Here is a 20,694-nt window from a genome sequence, read left to right as displayed (position 1 = left end):
CAGCTGTACCCCCTCTGGCACCAGGGTCAGCTGTACCCCCTCTGGCACCAGGGTCAGCTGTACCCCCTCTGGCACCAGGGTCAGCACACTCTTAAATGTTTTTTTTGCCATCATTGTAAGCCTGCCACACACACACTACATGATACATTTATTAAACTTAAGAATGAGTGTGAGTTTTTGTCACAACCCGGCTCGTGGGAAGTGACAAAGAGCTCTTATAGGACCAGGGCACAAATAATAATCAATCATTTAGCTCTTTATTTAACCATCTTACATATAAAACCTTATTTGTTAATAGAAAACTCACCACAGGTTAATGAGAAGGGTGTGCTTGAAAGGATGCTCACAATGTTGTATTGGAGAGTCTCGGTCTTAAATAATATTCCACACAGTCTGTGTCTGTATTTAGTTTTCATGCTAGTGAGGGCTGAGAGGCCACCACATCTGTTGACTCATCCAGCTGTAACAGACATATACCAGGAGCTGTGCCAGGCCTGTTGACTCATCCAGCTGTAACAGACATACCAGGAGCTGTGCCAGGCCTGTTGACTCATCCAGCTGTAACAGACATACCAGGAGCTGTGCCAGGCCTGTTGACTCATCCAGCTGTAACAGACATACCAGGAGCTGTGCCAGGCCACCACATCTGACTCATCCAGCTGTAACAGACATATACCAGGAGCTGTGCCAGGCCTGTTGACTCATCCAGCTGTAACAGACATATACCAGGAGCTGTGCCAGGCCTGTTGACTCATCCAGCTGTAACAGACATATACCAGGAGCTGTGCCAGGCCTGTTGACTCATCCAGCTGTAACAGACATATACCAGGAGCTGTGCCAGGCCTGTTGACTCATCCAGCTGTAACAGACATATACCAGGAGCTGTGCCAGGCCCTGTTGACTCATCCAGCTGTAACAGACATATACCAGGAGCTGTGCCAGGCCTGCCACGTCTGTTGACTCATCCAGCTGTAACAGACATATACCAGGAGCTGTGCCAGGCCACATCTGCTGACTCATCCAGCTGTAACGCATATAATTCACTGGCTTGTATGTGAAGCATTAATCGTTACGGAACATCTCCTGCCATGTCACTGATGCGCCGTCAAACAGTGTTTGCTAAAGATATTGTCTGTATAGTTTTTTGGCCTTTAAAAAAAAAAAAGTGAATCACATTTTAATTTGGCTTGCCCCCCGACGGCATTGCGCGTACCCAGATTGAGAATACCTGGTGTAAACAATCTCAAACCATTTCTCATGCGTGATCTGAATGGTGTAAACAATTTCACCTCTGTTTGATCGGGAAAACAAAAGCTCGTCTCACTAACCTCTTGCCGCCTACACACTAATCTACCCCTACACAGTGCCTAAAGGACTGCTAATCTACCCCTACACAGTGCCTAAAGGACTGCTAATCTACCCCTACACAGTGCCTAAAGGACTGCTAATCTACCCCTACAGTGCCTAAAGGACTGCTAATCTACCCCTACACAGTGCCTAAAGGACTGCTAATCTACCCCTACACAGTGCCTAAAGGACTGCTAATCTACCCCTACACAGTGCCTAAAGGACACAGTGCCTAAAGGACTGCTAATCTACCCCTACACAGTGCCTAAAGGACTGCTAATCTACCCCTACACAGTGCCTAAAGGACTGCTAATCTACCCCTACAGTGCCTAAAGGACTGCTAATCTACCCCTACAGTGCCTAAAGGACTGCTAATCTACCCCTACAGTGTCTAAAGGACTGCTAATCTACCCCTACACAGTGCCTAAAGGACTGCTAATCTACCCCTACACAGTGCCTAAAGGACTGCTAATCTACCCCTACACAGTGCCTAAAGGACTGCTAATCTACCCCTACACAGTGCCTAAAGGACTGCTAATCTACCCCTACACAGTGCCTAAAGGACTGCTAATCTACCCCTACACAGTGCCTAAAGGACTGCTAATCTACCCCTACACAGTGCCTAAAGGACTGCTAATCTACCCCTACACAGTGCCTAAAGGACTGCTAATCTACCCCTACACAGTGCCTAAAGGACTGCTAATCTACCCCTACACAGTGCCTAAAGGACTGCTAATCTACCCCTACACAGTGCCTAAAGGACTGCTAATCTACCCCTACAGTGCCTAAAGGACTGCTAATCTACCCCTACAGTGTCTAAAGGACTGCTAATCTACCCCTACACAGTGCCTAAAGGACTGCTAATCTACCCCTACACAGTGCCTAAAGGACTGCTAATCTACCCCTACACAGTGCCTAAAGGACTGCTAATCTACCCCTACACAGTGCCTAAAGGACTGCTAATCTACCCCTACACAGTGCCTAAAGGACTGCTAATCTACCCCTACACAGTGCCTAAAGGACTGCTAATCTACCCCTACACAGTGCCTAAAGGACTGCTAATCTACCCCTACACAGTGCCTAAAGGACTGCTAATCTACCCCTACACAGTGCCTAAAGGACTGCTAATCTACCCCTACACAGTGCCTAAAGGACTGCTAATCTACCCCTACACAGTGCCTAAAGGACTGCTAATCTACCCCTACACAGTGCCTAAAGGACTGCTAATCTACCCCTACACAGTGCCTAAAGGACTGCTTATCTACCCCTACACAGTGCCTAAAGGACTGCTTATCTACCCCTACACCGTGCCTAAAGGACTGCTTAACAGCAGAAGAGGAAGATCATTGGTAATGGGGAGAGGGGTAGATAATTAATTAATAGAAACATCAGCACTGACATACCCCTTGACTTTAATTTTTATATATATATATATATATATATATACACATTTAAAGAATACTCACCCATCTACACACAATACCCCATAATGACAAAATGAAAACATGTTTTTAGAAATGTTTGTGAATTTATTGAAAATGAAATACAGAAATATCTCATTTACAGTGCCTTGCGAAAGTATTCGGCCCCCTTGAACTTTGCGACCTTTTGCCACATTTCAGGCTTCAAACATAAAGATATAAAACTGTATTGTGGGACACAATCATGAAGTGGAACGACATTTATTGGATATTTCAAACTTTTTTAACAAATCAAAAACTGAAAAATTGGGCTTGCAAAATTATTCAGCCCCCTTAAGTTAATACTTTGTAGCGCCACCTTTTGCTGCGATTACAGCTGTATGTCGCTTGGGGTATGTCTCTATCAGTTTTTCACATCGAGAGACTGACATTTTTTCCAATTCCTCCTTGCAAAACAGCTCGAGCTCAGTGAGGTTGGATGGAGAGCATGATTGTGTCCCACTTGTTGTTGATTCTTCACAAAAAAATACAGTTTTATATCTTTATGTTTGAAGCCTGAAATGTGGCAAAAGGTCGCAAAGTTCAAGGGGGCCGAATACTTTCGCAAGGCACTGTACATAACTTTTCACACCCCTGAGTCAGTACTTTGTAGAAGCACATTCTGCAGTGATTACAGCTGAGTGTTTCTGCGTAAGTCTAAGAGCTTTCCACACCTGGATTGTGCAACAATTTCCCATTATTAATAAAGCTAGGTCAAATTGGTTGTTGACCATTGCTAAATAACAATTTTCAGATCTTTCCATAGATTTTCAAGTAGATTTAAGTCAAAAATGCAACTCTGCCACTCGGGAACATTCACTGTCTTCTTGGTAGCAACTCCAGTATAGATTTGGCCTTGTGTTAAAGGTCATTGTCCTGCTGAAAAGTGCATTCATGTCCCAAGTTTCCTCCAGGATGTTTCCTGTGATTGGCTCCATTCCATTTATTTTTTATCCTGAAATACTCATCAGTCCTTAACGATTACAACATATCCATAACCACCACTATGCTCAAAAATATGGAGAGTGGTACTCAGTAATGTATTGTACTGGATTTACCCCAAACATAACACAGTTTTTGCAGTATTATTTTAGTGCCTTGTTGAAAACAGGATGCATGTTTTGGAATATTTTAATTCTGTACATGTTTCCTTTTCACTCTGTCATTTAGGTTGGTATTGTGGAGTAAGTAACATGTTGTTGATCAATCCTCAGTTTAATGGCTGTGATAGGAGAAAACTATGTAACTGTTTTAAAATCACCATTGGTCTCATGGTGACACCCTTGAGCGGGTTTCCTTCCTCTCCGGCAACTGAGTTAGGAAGGACGCCTGTATCTTTGTAGTTACTGGGTGTATTGATACACCATCCAAAGTGTAATTAATAACTTCACCAAAGGGATTTTTAATGTTGGCCTTTATTTGTTTATTTGTACCATCTACCAGTTCAGTGCTCGACCGAGGGACCATACAGATAATAGTATGTGTGGGGTACAGAGATGAGGGACCATACAGATAATAGTATGTGTGGGGTACAGAGATGAGGGACCATACAGATAATAGTATGTGTGGGGTACAGAGATGAGGGACCATACAGATAATAGTATGTGTGGGGTACAGAGATGAGGGACCATACAGATAATAGTATGTGTGGGGTACAGAGATGAGGGACCATACAGATAATAGTATGTGTGGGGTACAGAGATGAGGGACCATACAGATAATAGTATGTGTGGGGTACAGAGATGAGGGACCATACAGATAATAGTATGTGTGGGGTACAGAGATGAGGGACCATACAGATAATAGTATGTGTGGGGTACAGAGACGAGGGACCATACAGATAATAGTATGTGTGGGGTACAGAGACGAGGGACCATACAGATAATAGTATGTGTGGGGTACAGAGACGAGGGACCATACAGATAATAGTATGTGTGGGGTACAGAGACGAGGGACCATACAGATAATAGTATGTGTGGGGTACAGAGACGAGGGACCATACAGATAATAGTATGTGTGGGGTACAATAGGGACCATGCAGATAATAGTATGTGTGACTTGTTAAAGCACATTTATGTGTGGGGTACAGAGACGAGGGACCATACAGATAATAGTATGTGGGGGTACAGAGACGAGGGACCATACAGATAATGACTCAGAGACATTTCATATTTTCAGAGACGAGGGACCATACAGATAATAGTATGTTGGGGTAAAACATAACCACTTTGATATTATTGTGGGGTAAATAGTCCATGCATTTATTAGTGACTTGTTAAATCTGCATTTTGACTCTATTTTTAAATGCAGGCTGCATAATTGACTCAAGACATTTCATATTTTCATTCGGAATTTCATTTCTAAAAACATAATTCCACTTTGACACTATTGGTAAACATGTATTTATTAGTGACATAAAATCTGCATTTAATCTATTTTTAAATGCAGGCTGTAAAACAACACAATGTGAAAACTTTGAAGACACTGTATATCAACAGCATATGGCAGTACATCATCTTAACCTTGGCATTCTTACAGTACGTTGGCAGTACATCATCTTAACCTTGGCATTCCTACAGTACGTTGGCAGTACATCATCTTAACCTTGGCATTCCTACAGTACGTTGGCAGTACATCTTAACCTTGGCATTCCTACAGTACGTTGGCAGTACATCATCTTAACCTTGGCATTCCTACAGTACGTTGGCAGTACATCATCTTAACCTTGGCATTCCTACAGTACGTTGGCAGTACATCATCTTAACCTTGGCATTCCTACAGTACGTTGGCAGTACATCATCTTAACCTTGGCATTCCTACAGTACGTTGGCAGTACATCATCTTAACCTTGGCATTCCTACAGTACGTTGGCAGTACATCATCTTAACCTTGGCATTCCTACAGTACGTTGGCAGTACATCATCTTAACCTTGGCATTCCTACAGTACGTTGGCAGTACATAGGCCTGAATTGATGCATGCTCAGCAGGTTTGTAGGCGGTTTCGTTTGACCCTTATGCTCAGGTCCTGGGGATATCATTTCACATTATGAATGCTGCCCCTATCCAGCCAGATCCCCCTCCACTACAGCTCCCACAGGACAACGGCCTCCACTTCAATAGCCGTGAGTGTCTCTACTTTCACACACGCACTGTGATTTACTGCTGCCCACGAACTCTACTCTGTAACTGATACTCCCCTGCCTCAATAAAAACAACTGATACAAGAGGTTTGTTCGAGGGACCGAAGATTACAGGTGGCGAAAGGGAAGTGTGCGCGCTCACACACACACACACACAAAACAGTATTCACATAAACCCCTACACAGTAGGATGAGATGAGGACCAGGCCTTGTGCAGAAGGCTTGGTGTTGGCGACCTGGCAGGGTACAGTCGTGTGCGGGGGCTCCTGGCAGGGTACAGTCGTGTGCGGGGGCTCCTGGCAGGGTACAGTCGTGTGCGGGGGCTCCTGGCAGGGTACAGTCGTGTGCGGGGGCTCCTGGTTCGGATGTTCTCTGGTTACAGGGAGGAGGGGGTCCGTTGAGTCTAACTAGACACGGTTAGTCCATCTCACCCCAGTGATGACACCAGAGTGTTTGCTTTACTTACGTTATGTGAACAAGACGGCTACTGGAGAGCAAGAATTACATGACAAGCTTTGGGGGGGGACGAAATACACCATTTGTGTGATAAGATCAAAGTTTTGTGCTGGTAGCCACTCAATAACGTCAGAAGGCTCTATTACAAACAGATGAGTGGCCAACGCCTTCACAGTGTCTACAGTCTAGAATGTTTACACCTTGTTTTGTGTACTGATGTATGTCTTTAGCAAATCTTCCACAGACTCCAACGCAGGGTTTTATACTAACAACGGGTAATGTATTTCAAATTTCTGTCCTGATATTGGTCATTCTTGCAGACTAAAACAAAAAAAAAAGCACATTTGAATATAACCACATTCAAATGAAGGCTGGAATCTTGATCAAGAAAGGAGCCTGAGTCTAAATTGAAGGATCAACTCTATACTCTACTTCTACAGAAGCTAGTTCCTTCTCCTGTAATCTCCACTGGCCCCTTCCTGGGGCCTGCAGGCAGACACAGGGGCCTGCAGGCAGACACTGACGGGGACAAACGTCCCGTTTAAAGATCTGTTTGGAGCCAGCCCTGCAGTAGCAGCATGATACTCCCGTCTCCATGGCAAAACGACACAAATAAACCCTGCTCATCGCCTGTCTCCACAGTAATGGGACATCCTTCCACAGGAGGTCCTTCCCTAACTCACCTGCTTCTCATTCCTCATGAAGTACTGTGTGTTGACCTTGCTGTCCGTTTTAACCAGAGCCTTGCATATGAGGAGTGATGGGCCTTCACATAGAGTAACTGAGTCCTAACATACCTGACAGTTGGTATCACAAGGGGATGAATCCAAAGTATGAACACATAAAAATGCTACAGATGGTCTGTCTCCTCCTCCTCGACAAGCTGCACTGAGTGTAATGGTCTGTATCCTCCCCTCTCCTCAACAAGCTGCACTGGGTGTAATGGTCTGTATCCTCCTCCTCTCTCCTCGACAAGCTGCACTGAGTGTAATGGCCTGTATCCTCCTCCTCTCTCCTCAACAAGCTGCACTGAGTGTAATGGCCTGTATCCTCCTCCTCTCTCCTCAACAAGCTGCACTGAGTGTAATAGTCTGTATCCTCCTCCCCTCTCCTCAACAAGCTGCACTGCGTGTAATGGTCTGTATCCTCCTCTCTCCCTCAACAAGCTGCACTGAGTGTAATGGTCTGTATCCTCCTCCCTCTCCTCAACAAGCTCGACAAGCTGCACTGAGTGTAATGGTCTGTATCCTCCTCCCTCTCTCCTCGACAAGCTGCACTGAGTGTAATGGTCTGTATCCTCCCCCTCTCCTCGACAAGCTGCACTGAGTGTAATGGTCTGCTGCATCCTCCTCCTCTCTCCTCAACAAGCTGCACTGAGTGTAATGGCCTGTATCCTCCTCCTCTCTCCTCAACAAGCTGCACTGAGTGTCATGGCCTGTATCCTCCTCCTCTCTCCTCAACAAGCTGCACTGAGTGTAATGGCCTGTATCCTCCTCCTCTCTCCTCGACAAGCTGCACTGAGTGTAATGGTCTGTATCCTCCTCCTCTCTCCTCAACAAGCTGCACTGAGTGTAATGGCCTGTATCCTCCTCCTCTCTCCTCAACAAGCTGCACTGAGTGTAATGGCCTGTATCCTCCCCTCTCCTCAACAAGCTGCACTGAGTGTAATAGTCTGTATCCTCCTCCTCTCTCCTCAACAAGCTGCACTGAGTGTAATGGTCTGTATCCTCCTCTCTCCTCAACAAGCTGCACTGAGTGTAATGGTCTGTATCCTCCTCCCCTCTCCTCAACAAGCTGCACTGAGTGTAATGGTCTGTATCCTCCTCCTCTCTCCTCAACAAGCTGCACTGAGTGTAATGGTCTGTATCCTCCTCTCTCCTCAACAAGCTGCACTGAGTGTAATGGTCTGTATCCTCCTCCTCTCTCCTCAACAAGCTGCACTGAGTGTAATGGCCTGTATCCTCCTCCTCTCTCCTCAACAAGCTGCACTGAGTGTAATGGCCTGTATCCTCCTCCTCTCTCCTCAACAAGCTGCACTGAGTGTAATGGCCTGTATCCTCCTCCTCTCTCCTCAACAAGCTGCACTGAGTGTAATGGCCTGTATCCTCCTCCTCTCTCCTCGACAAGCTGCACTGAGTGTAATGGCCTGTATCCTCCTCTCTCCCTCAACAAGCTGCACTGAGTGTAATGGCCTGTATCCTCCTCCTCTCTCCTCAACAAGCTGCACTGAGTGTAATGGTCTGTATCCTCCTCTCTCCTCAACAAGCTGCACTGAGTGTAATGGCCTGTATCCTCCTCTCTCCTCAACAAGCTGCACTGAGTGTAATGGCCTGTATCCTCCTCCTCAACAAGCTGCACTGAGTGTAATGGCCTGTATCCTCCTCCTCTCTCCTCAACAAGCTGCACTGAGTGTAATGGCCTGTATCCTCCCCTCTCTCCTCAACAAGCTGCACTGAGTGTAATGGCCTGTATCCTCCTCTCTCCTCAACAAGCTGCACTGAGTGTAATGGCCTGTATCCTCCTCTCTCCTCAACAAGCTGCACTGAGTGTAATGGCCTGTATCCTCCTCAACAAGCTGCACTGAGTGTAATGGCCTAAAGGCGGACTTCTCAGCCCTGTGTCTGACAAATGTCCAATAGTGGCAGAATCTGTGCTATTAGCCATGTCTATGCTACTCGCTTGCAGGGCTTTGAGACGGATTATTTGCAGCCAAGAGAGACGAGTAAAAGGCTCAGCTGTGAACATTCCAATCTGGGGTTGATTAGGTCTCCTGGCGCAGGACAAATTGAGACTGACACTGGAAGACTGTGTAAAACAAGCCCTCTCCCTCCCCCACAGACACCTTACCCAGAACAATAGTTATAACCAAAGCTTCTGGTAAATATAAAGCAGATTGACTTGCGGGAGGAAATGTTAGTATTTTTCCTTTATGTTGCCCAGTGAGGCTCAACATCCAACCAAAATGGCTCTGGTTGTAATTCAGTTGCAGCTTTTACAATGTTATATGGAGGAAATAAACATCTCACCTTCTGACCAAACGTGAACAATGGGTCCAGAGTACTGGCCTTTTAAACAGACATCTTAGAGCGTCATGCCTAATAAAGGGTCTGTGGAGAATTATAAAATAGTCCGAAATTATATTCACCTCCACCTTACCGGTCACCCGAGGCCCACTGCAATTTTTATACTACCCCAATAGGTCCACAGACAATGCAATCTCCATTACACTGCCCTATCCCATCTGGACAAGAGGAATACCTATGTAAGAATGCTGTCCATTGACTACAGTTCAGAATTCAACACCATAGTACCCTCCAAGCTCATCATTAAGCTGGAGGCCCTGGGTCTCAACCCCGCCCTGTGCAACTGGGTCCTGGACTTTGACGGGCCGCCCCCAGGTGGTGAAGGAAACAACACCTCCACTTCGCTGATCCTCAACACTGGGGCCCCACAAGGGTGTGTTCTCAGCCCCCTCCTGTACTCCCTGTTCACCCATGACTGCGTGGCCATGCATGCCTCCAACTCAATCATCAAGTTTGTGGACGACACTAGACAACAGTAGTAGGCTTGATCTCCAACAACGACGAGATGGCCTACAGGTGAGGGCACTCGGAGTGTGGTGTGAGGGAAAACAACCTCTTCCTCAACAAAACAAAAGAGATGATCATGGACTTCAGGAAACAGTAGAGGGAGCACCCCACTATCCACATCAATGGGACAGCAGTGGAGAAGGTGTAAAGTTTCAAGTTCCTTGGCGTACACATCACGAACAAACTGAAATGGTCCACCCACACAGACAGCGTGGTGAAGAAGGTGCAGCATCGCCTCTTCAACCTCAGGAGGATGAAGACATTTGTCTTGTCACCTAAAACTCTCAAACTTCTTAGATGCATAATCGAGAGCATCCTGTCGGGCTGTATCAACGCCTGGTACGGCAACTGCTCCGCCCACAACCGTAAGGCTCTCCAGAGGGTAGTGAGGTCTGCACAACGCATCACCGGGAGCAAACTACCTGCCCTCCAGGACACCAACAGCACCCGATGTCACAGGAAGGCCAAAAAGATCTTCAAGGACAGCAACCACCCGAGCCACTGCCTCTTCACCCTGCTATCATCCAGAAGGTGAGGTCAGTACAGGTGCATCAAAGCTGATACCGAGACTGAAAAACAGCTTCTAATCTCAAGGCAATCAGACTGTTAAACTGCCATCACTAACACAGAGAGGCTGCTGCGGTTAACATACAGACTTGAAATCATTGGCCACTTTAATAATGATGTTTCCGTATCTTGCACGACTCATCCCAGATGTATATACTGTATTTTACCGTCTATGCCGGTCGTTCATGGCCCATCCATTTACTTATATGTACATACTCTTATTCTATCCCTTAGATTTGTGTACAGTGCCTTGCGAAAGTATTCGGCCCCCTTGAACTTTGCGACCTTTTGCCACATTTCAGGCTTCAAACATAAAGATAGAAAACTGTATATTTTTGTGAAGAATCAACAACAAGTGGGACACAATCATGAAGTGGAACGACATTTATTGGATATTTCAAACTTTTTTAACAAATCAAAAACTGAAAAATTGGGCGTGCAAAATTATTCAATTTAGTCATTGTCTTTTGTTTGGACCGTTCCTGTCAATGTTGAGTAAGGACGTGTACCTGATTACGCTTAGAAGTAGGCCTATAGGCTACCTGGCCAATGTTGAGTAAGGACGTGTACCTGATTATGCTTAGAAGTAGGCCTATAGGCTACCTGGCCAATGTTGAGTAAGGACGTGCACCTGATTACGCTTAGAAGTAGACCTATAGGCTACCTGGCCAATGTTGAGTAAGGACGTGCACCTGATTACGCTTAGAAGTAGACCTATAGGCTACCTGGCCAATGTTGAGTAAGGACGTGCACCTGATTACGCTTAGAAGTAGACCTATAGGCTACCTGGCCAATGTTGAGTAAGGACTTGCACCTGATTACGCTTAGAAGTAGACCTATAGGCTACCTGGCCAATGTTGAGTAAGGACTTGCACCTGATTACGCTTAGAAGTAAACCTATAGGCTACCTGGCCAATGTTGAGTAAGGACTTGCACCTGATTACGCTTAGAAGTAAACCTATAGGCTACCTGGCCAATGTTGAGTAAGGACGTGCACCTGATTACGCTTAGAAGTAGACCTATTTATATGCAAATGTAGGCATATAAAATGTGCCCTTTTGGGGATCCGAAAGTATTTCTGATTGGCTTAACACACCACCACTAATGAGCTTTGAAGTAATGTTTTCTTCACCTCAAACAGCAAGCAAACAATCTGTTTTTTTACATCCATTGACAATGACAATAGTTCCTCAATGTATTTGAAAAATCTTTCCAGCTCTCTCCCTTTCGATAACCCCTCAGCGTGAAAGAGAAATGTCCTGCTCTGATCCAGTGGAAACATCATAAAATAGGCCTGATTACCTCTTATCAGTGATTGACTTGGACTGAGAAGTTCTGGTAGCCATTTTAGGTGCTGGTACTGTTTATGTAGGTTCAGGAGCTCCTCAACACTTGAGGTAATATCCCTATAAGAGAAACAGCAGCTCAATCAGTAGAACATTTGAGTTGCCAGTAATCAGTTCTGGTGAGCTCCTGCCCAAGTCAAGCTCTACTTCTTATCCCTTGTGCAAATAGCCTACAGTTGGTGTCTGTCCTGAACTCATTGGCGCGGGAAACTCGGAGGGACCAGAATATTTATAAGATGTTGCAAGTTTTCTAGAGTGAGCTTCAGGCTTGACCCAAGTTAACAGCAGGAGTAGAATGGCTGGGTCACTATGTTTTCTTCTTCTGGTTATCTTGATCTCCGGCCCCGAGTCATTTGTCTTCTTTCCTCAAACAGGAAGCATAAAGCGTCAGACATGCTTAATGCATATAGTTGATTTTATTAAAACACACAGGCTGTGTCTATTTTGACCAATCGATTTGTGGAAAGAACAGACGACTTTCGGTCGAGTAATGTTTTTTTGTAAGGGACATCCCTAGTAAGATGTTGTGGTTTGTGGTTTGTATGTGTGTTTTGTAATGTTTATAAAAATGGTAAAATCTACAATCGTTTGAGTCCATTTCTGTGGAAACTGGACTCTTAACATGATGAAACTTTGTTGCTCTTTGCTTCTTTCAGCAATGTGTTGGAGCAAATAAGTCTTCAGTGGCCAAGGCAATGCCCCCTCCCTGTGGCAGCACACATAGAAATATAATGAATAGACCGGTCTTGGAACCTCTAACCCTGGCAATATGACTAGTAAACTCATGGGTACACTCACAATGGCTGCCTGGTATTGTGATGCAATCATTTCCATGGTAATGTAGAATGTTCATCCAAAGGACGTTAACTGATGTGGCTCATGGAATGTATTTGTTGTAATGTCAGTTGAGTGGAATCAACAAATCACAGCACATGGGTACACTTTCTGCTTTCACTTCCTGCAACAGCTGCCAGTCCATCCATTATGCCATAATTGACTTGAATGGGGACACCTGTCGTATTCATTCTATTTCCATGAATGTATATAGTCAACCCGAAATGCAACGCCTGTCACAGCCCTAAGGCGTTATATCAATCCCCATCAGGCTAAAGGACACTGGGAGGTTTCCACGGTGTGGGTTAGCATGCTTGTGTGTTTCTGAGGGGCCTCTCTCCCAGCTCAGGATTCTGTGATCGGTCACTCTTGCCTAGATGACTGACTGCTCCTGGCATACAGACGTTGTAAAGATGCATGCTTGTGTGTTTCTGAGGGGCCTCTCTCCCAGCTCAGGATTCTGTGATCGGTCACTCTGGCCTAGATGACTGACTGCTCCTGGCATACAGACGTTGTAAAGATGCATGCTTGTGTGTTTCTGAGGGGCCTCTCTCCCAGCTCAGGATTCTGTGATCGGTCACTCTTGCCTAGATGACTGACTGCTCCTGGCATACAGACGTTGTAAAGATGCATGCTTGTGTGTTTCTGAGGGGCCTCTCTCCCAGCTCAGGATTCTGTGATCGGTCACTCTGGCCTAGATGACTGACTGCTCCTGGCATACAGACGTTGTAAAGATGCATGCTTGTGTGTTTCTGAGGGGCCTCTCTCCCAGCTCAGGATTCTGTAGTCCCTGTGATCGGTCACTCTGGCCTAGATGACTGACTGCTCCTGGCATACAGACGTTGTAAAGATGCATGCTTGTGTGTTTCTGAGGGGCCTCTCTCCCAGCTCAGGATTCTGTGATCGGTCACTCTGGCCTAGATGACTGACTGCTCCTGGCATACAGACGTTGTAAAGATGCATGCTTGTGAGCCTGTGTTTGGGTGTTTTATATGTGTCTGGCTGAGGGAGCTTCAGTTGATTTTCCATAGCTAAGGTCAGCAGGAAGCCCCCATACAGGGGTTGACACCCGATAGGACTTGGAGCCAGTCCCTGCATAGCTCATCACTATCTCTAAACTCAACCTAGTGACCCTGGCGGCCCGAACGCTCTTGATCACATATCCCAATGTAAATCTCCCTCGGAACAAACAGCCTAAGCCAAAAACACATGTAGCCCAGGACAAGATGAGTCTGAGGTTCTCATGCCAGCCTGTCTATAGACTGATCCAGTAGTCACGGGTTATCAGGACTCACAACCCATTCATGTACATGAAAATAAAGGAGTGTGGATTTATATTTTCAAGGCTGACTAAAACATACATATTAAGGTATCAATCAATAGAGTTGTGTGTGTGTGTGTGTGTGTGTGTGCACACACACACACACAAGCAGGTTCCTCAAGCACCACTTATTTTTAAAATTAGGAATCCAATGTGCCACTTGTTTATTTCTGTGTTTACGTGACTAATGCTACTACTTTTTGGAAAATGTGTTGTAATTATATATATATATATATATAAAACCCCCAACTCTATTGATTGATACCATGTGTGTGTGTGTGTGTGTGCACACATGTGCCTAAAGTACTCTGTGGGAAGGGGGGGGGACCGATGTTTTCATATTGTTTACACTGTAGTAATTAAGGATAATGAGGAGGGTGCATCGGGGGGGGGTTACGAAATATTCCATAGAAAAGCTAATGGGAAAGCCATTTTATTTTAGTCCAACCGAACATCAAATGTAATTTAACCTGGTTGCACTGACACACAAGGTCACACACAACTAGCCTGTCTCAAACGTCAGCCTCCTTGTCCGAAGAAAAGTATTTTCTGCTCACGATGGTCTTCCTTTTATTAAGAGGAAAGGAAAGGCTCAAACGTACGAATTCAGGACACAACATGGAAATTGAGACGGGACTAACGAGTCGGCAACCTCCTCCCTTCCCGCAGCAGAGAAAGAACTAGGTCCAGTTCTATTGATGCAAAATCCAGATGACTCCACTTATTAGTCAGACATTGCGTAACGCATTGTCCCACATGTTTTAGTAGCTATGCAAAGACATCCACTTCCACACACTGTAATGACCGAGGACAAGGGGCCAAGCAGTAAAAAAAACAAGCTCAGACAACTCATCATATCACAGGAACAAGGGGAGAGAGGTGGGAGGAGAACAAGAGGGGGAGGGAGAGTTGGGAGGGGGAGATGAGAAGGGAGAGGTGGGAGGAGAACAAGAGGGGGAGGGGAGATGAGAAGGGAGAGGAGAACAAGAGAGGGAGGGGAGATGAGAAGGGAGAGGAGAAACAAGAGGGGGAGGGGGAGATGAAGGGAGAGGTGGGAGGAGAACAAGAGGGGGAGGGGAGATGAGAAGGGAGAGGAGAACAAGAGAGGGAGGGAGAGATGAAGGGGGAGAGAGTGGGAGGGTGGGAGGAGAACAAGAGGGGGAGGGGAGGTGGGAGATGAGAAGGAGAGGGAGAACAAGAGGGGAGGGGGAGATGAGAGGGAGAGGTGGGAGGAGAACAAGAGGGGGAGGGGGAGATGAGAAGGGAGAGGTGGGAGGAGAACAAGAGAGGGAGGGAGGTGGAGGGGAGATGAAGGGAGAGGTGGGAGGAGAACAAGAGAGGGAGGGGGAGATGAGAGGGAGAGGTGGGAGAATAACAAGAGGGGAGGGGGGAGATGAGAAGGGAGAGGTGGGAGGAGAACAAGAGGGGGAGGGGAGATGAGAAGGGAGAGGAGAACAAGAGAGGGGGGGAGGGGAGATGAAGGGAGAGGTGGGAGGAGAACAAGAGAGGGAGGGGAGATGAGAAGGGAGAGGAGAACAAGAGAGGGAGGGGGAGATGAAGGGAGAGGTGGGAGGAGAACAAGAGGGGAGGGGAGATGAGAAGGGAGAGGAGAACAAGAGGGGAGGGGAGATGAAGGGAGAGGTGGGAGGAGAACAAGAGGGGGAGGGGGAGATGAAGGGAGAGGTGGGAGGAGAACAAGAGGGGGAGGGGGAGATGAGAAGGGAGAGGAGAACAAGAGGGGAGGGGGAGATGAAGGGAGAGGTGGGAGGAGAACAAGAGGGGGAGGGGAGATGAGAAGGGAGAGGAGAACAAGAGAGGGAGGGGAGATGAAGGGAGAGGTGGGAGGAGAACAAGAGAGGGAGGGGGAGATGAAGGGAGAGGTGGGAGGAGAACAAGAGGGGAGGGGGAGATGAGAAGGGAGAGGAGAACAAGAGAGGGAGGGGGAGATGAGAAGGGAGAGGTGGGAGGAGAACAAGAGGGGGAGGGGGAGATGAGAAGGGAGAGGTGGGAGGAGAACAAGAGGGGGAGGGGGAGATGAGAAGGGAGAGGTGGGAGGAGAACAAGAGGGGGAGGGGGAGATGAGAAGGGAGAGGTGGGAGGAGAACAAGAGGGGGAGGGGGAGATGAGAAGGGAGAGGTGGGAGGAGAACAAGAGGGGGAGGGGGAGATGAGAAGGGAGAGGAGAACAAGAGAGGGAGGGGGAGATGAGAAGGGAGAGGTGGGAGGAGAACAAGAGGGGGAGGGGGAGATGAGAAGGGAGAGGAGAACAAGAGGGGGAGGGGGAGATGAGAAGGGAGAGGTGGGAGGAGAACAAGAGGGGGAGGGGGAGATGAGAAGGGAGAGGTGGGAGGAGAACAAGAGGGGAGGGGGAGATGAGAAGGTGGGAGGAGAACAAGAGAGGGAGGGGGAGATGAAGGGAGAGGTGGGAGGAGAACAAGAGGGGGAGGGGGAGATGAGAAGGTGGGAGGAGAACAAGAGAGGGAGGGGGAGATGAAGGGAGAGGTGGGAGGAGAACAAGAGGGGGAGGGGAGATGAGAAGGGAGAGGTGGGAGGAGAACAAGAGAGGGAGGGGGAGATGAAGGGAGAGGTGGGAGAATAACAAGAGGGGGAGGGGGAGATGAGAAGGGAGAGGTGGGAGGAGAACAAGAGAGGGAGGGGAGATGAAGGGGAGAGGTGGGAGGAGAACAAGAGAGGGAGGGGGAGATGAAGGGAGAGGTGGGAGGAGAACAAGAGGGGAGGGGAGATGAAGGGAGAGGTGGGAGGAGAACAAGAGAGGGAGGGGGAGATGAAGGGAGAGGTGGGAGGAGAACAAGAGAGGGAGGGGGAGATGAGAAGGGAGAGGAGAACAAGACAGGGAGGGGGAGATGATGAAGGGAAAAGTGGGAGGAGAACAAGAGGGGAGGGGAGATGAAGGGAGAGGTGGGAGGAGAACAAGAGGGGGAGGGGGAGATGAGAAGGGAGGTGGGAGGGAGGAGGGGGAGATGAGAAGGGAGAGGAGAACAAGAGAGGGAGGGGGAGATGAAGTGGGAGGAGAACAATTGTATTTATTTATTTTACCTTTATTTAACCGGCTAGGCAAGTTGAGAACAAGTTCTCATTTACAATTGCGACCTGGCCAAGATAAAGCAAAGCAGTTCGACAGATACAACGACATGGAGTAAAACAAACATACAGTCAATAATACAGTATAAACAAGTCTATATAAAATGTGAGCAAATGAGGTGAGAAGGAAGGTAAAGGCAAAAAAGGCCATGGTGGCAAAGTAAATACAATATAGCAAGTAAAACACTGGAATGGTAGTTTTGCAATGGAAGAATGTGCAAAGTAGAAATAAAAATAATGGGGTGCAAAGGAGCAAAATAAATAAATGAATGAAATACAGTTGGGAAAGAGGTAGTTGTTTGGGCTAAATTATAGGTGGGCTATGTACAGTTGCAGTAATCTGTGATCTGCTCTGACAGCTGGTGTTTAAAGCTAGTGAGGGAGATAAGTGTTTCCAGTTTCAGAGATTTTTGTAGTTCGTTCCAGTCATTGGCAGCAGAGAACTGGAAGGAGAGGCGGCCAAAGAAAGAATTGGTTTTGGGGGTGACTAGAGAGATATACCTGGTGGAGCGTGTGCTACAGGTGGGAGATGCTATGGTGACCAGCGAGCTGAGATAAGGGGGGACTTTACCTAGCAGGGTCTTGTAGATGACATGGAGCCAGTGGGTTTGGCGACGAGTATGAAGCGAGGGCCAGCCAACGAGAGCATACAGGTCGCAATGGTGGGTATGGCCAGATCAATGAATACGGCTGCACAGTAATGTTTCTTATCGATGGCGGTTAAGATATCGTTTAGGACCTTGAGCGTGGCTGAGGTGCACCCATGACCAGCTCTGAAACCAGATTGCATAGCAGAGAAGGTATGGTGAGATTCGAAATGGTCGGTAATCTGTTTGTTGACTTGGCTTTCGAAGACCTTAGAAAGGCATGGTAGGATAGATATAGGTCTGTAGCAGTTTGGGTCAAGAGTGTCCCCCCCTTTGAAGAGGGACCGCAGCTGCTTTCCAATCTTTGGGAATCTCAGACGACACGAAAGAGAGGTTGAACAGGCTAGTAATAGGGTTGGCAACAATTTCGTCAGATAATTTTAGAAGGAAAGGGTCCAGATTGTCTAGCCCGGCTGATTTGTTGGGGTCCAAATTTTTCAGCTCTTTCAGAACATCAGCTGAATGGATTTGGGAGAAGGAGAAATGGGGAAGGCTTGGGCGAGTTGCTGTTGGGGGTGCAGTGATGTTGTCCGGGGTAGGAGTAGCCAGGTGGAAAGCATGGCCAGCCGTAGAAAAATGCTTATTGAAATTCTCAATTATGGTGGATTTATCAGTGGTGACAGTGTTTCCTATCTCCATGGACTATACAGTGTCCCATAACTTTTTTAAGTTTGTGTTGCAGGAAGCAAATTTCTGCTTGAAAAAGCTAGCCTTGGCTTTTCTAACTGCCTGTGTATAATGGTTTCTAGCTTCCCTGAACAGCTGCATATCACGCGGGCTGTTCGATGCTAATGCAGAACGCCATAGGATGTTTTTGTGTTGGTTAAGGGCAGTCAGGTCTGGGGAGAACCAAGGGCTATATTTGTTCCTGGTTCTAAATTACTTGAATGGGGCATGTTTATTTAAGATGGTTAGGAAGGCACCTTTTAAAAATATCCAGGCATCCTCTACTGACGGGATGAGATCAATATCCTTCCAGGATACAAGGGAGCGTTTTACAGTGATGAGTGGAGGTCGTTTGACCGCTGACCCATTACGGATGCAGGCAATGAGGCAGTGATCGCTGAGATCTTGGTTGAAGACAGCAGAGGTGGAGGTAGAGAGGAAGTTGGTTAGGATGATATATATGAGGGTGCCCGTGTTTAAGGCTTTGGGGAGGTACCTGGTAGGTTCATTGATAATTTGTGTGAGATTGAGGGCATCAAGTTTAGATTGTAGGATGACTGGGGTGTTAAGCATGTTCCAGTTTAGGTCGCCTAGCAGCACGAGCTCTGAAGATAGATGGGGGGCAATCATTTCACATATGGTGTCCAGAGCACAGCTGGGGGCAGAGGGTGGTCTATAGCAGGCGGCAACGGTGAGAGACTTGTTTTTAGAGAGGTGGATTTTTAAAAGTAGAAGTTCAAATTGTTTGGGTACAGACCTGGATAGTAGGTAAGAACTCTGCAGGCTATCTTTGCAGTAGATTGCAACACCGCCCCATTTGGCAGTTCTATCTTGTCTGAAAATGTTGTAGTTTGGAATTAAAATTTCTGAATTTTGGTCTTCCAGAGAACTGGAAGTCTTCTAAGCCAGGATTCAGACACAGCTAGAACATCCGGGTTGGCAGAGTGTGCTAAAGCAGTGAATAGAACAAACTTAGGGGGGAGGCTTCTAATGTTAACATGCATGAAACCAAGGCTATTACGGTTACAGAAGTCGTCAAAAGAGAGCACCTGGGGAATAGGAGTGGAGCTAGGCACTGCAGGGCCTGGATTCACCTCTACATAGCCAGAGGAACATAGGAGGAGTAGAATAAGGGTGCGGCTAAAAGCAATAAGAATTGGTCGTCTAGAACGTCTGGAACAGAGAGTAAAAGGAGGTTTCTGGGGGCGATAAAATAGCATCAAGGTATAATGTACATACAAAGGTATGGTAGGATGTGAATATTGAGTGATGAAGAGAGAGATATTGTCTCTAGAAACATCATTGAAACCAGGAGATGTCATTGCATGTGTGGGTGGTGGAACTAATCGGTTGGATAAGGTATAGTGAGCAGGACCAGAGGCTCTACAGTGAAATAAGCCAATAAACACTAACCAGAACAGCAATGGACAAGACATATTGACATTAAGGAGAGGCATGCTTAGTCGAGTGATCAAAAGGGTCCAGTGAGTGGAGAGGTTGGTTGGGGGTCACGGCGATTTAGACAGCTTGCCAGGCCATCGGTAGCAAGCTAGCATAGGATGGAGGTCTGTTGTTAGCCACCTCTTGCGTTCCGTCAGTAGATTAGAGGGGCATTAATCCAAATCACACAACAACAACAAAAATAAAAACAATAGATATAGTTAGAGGCCCAAGAAGAAAACATAATAATAATAAAAATAAATAAATTGTCCGATTGTCTATTCAGATAGCAGCCGGTAAGACAGCTAACGGTTAGCAGGCCGCAGATGGGCGTTCAGGTAACGTCGCGACGGAGGAGCCAGCCGGATCTCCTTCGGGTAGATAACGTCGGCAGTCTAGTTGTGAAGGCCCGGTGGGGCTCCGCGTAGGCAGTAAAACGGGTCCGGATAGGTGACTGCAGCCCAGGAGTGATTGATGGAACTCAGGAGTGATTGTTTTTAGGAGCTGGCTAGCTCCGAATAATTTATGTTTGCTCCGGAATCTACAGAACTCTGCAGCCGATAGTCACACGGATAGCAGCTAGCTGGCTGTGAGATCCGGGTATGAATGTCCAGAGAGCAGTTAAAATCCAGGGACATGGAGAGAAAAATTGGTCCGGTATGTTCCGTTCCGAGCCGCGCTTTGCCGTACAAAACTGGCGATAGATTTTCGAGCTAAAGGATAGCTGATGACCACAAACCGTGGTTAGCTGAATACTAACGATATGCCAGTAAAGAAG

General features: G+C 46.9%; 1 long non-coding RNA gene across 2 annotated transcripts in view; it reads right to left on the bottom strand.

Moving 5' to 3' along the window:
* Positions 1–5,138: 5,138 nt before the first annotated feature.
* LOC127912905 (uncharacterized) overlaps positions 5,139–20,694 on the bottom strand; it is a 22,111-nt gene continuing 6,555 nt past the window's right edge. The window contains exons 3-5 of one of the 2 annotated variants that reach the window (XR_008083983.1): positions 5,450–6,320; positions 5,371–5,411; positions 5,139–5,329 (exon numbers count right to left, since the gene is read on the bottom strand). This is a non-coding gene — a long non-coding RNA (uncharacterized LOC127912905). Of the gene's footprint in view, positions 5,412–5,449; positions 6,321–20,694 lie in introns of both variants that reach the window. The other variant, XR_008083982.1, reaches the window with a different exon arrangement.

This window comes from Oncorhynchus keta, chromosome 28, assembly GCF_023373465.1.
Source record: "Oncorhynchus keta strain PuntledgeMale-10-30-2019 chromosome 28, Oket_V2, whole genome shotgun sequence".
NCBI classification, from domain to species: domain Eukaryota; kingdom Metazoa; phylum Chordata; class Actinopteri; order Salmoniformes; family Salmonidae; genus Oncorhynchus; species Oncorhynchus keta.
Note: the sequence above shows the minus strand (reverse complement) of the source record. Positions and strands in the feature narration are given on the sequence as shown.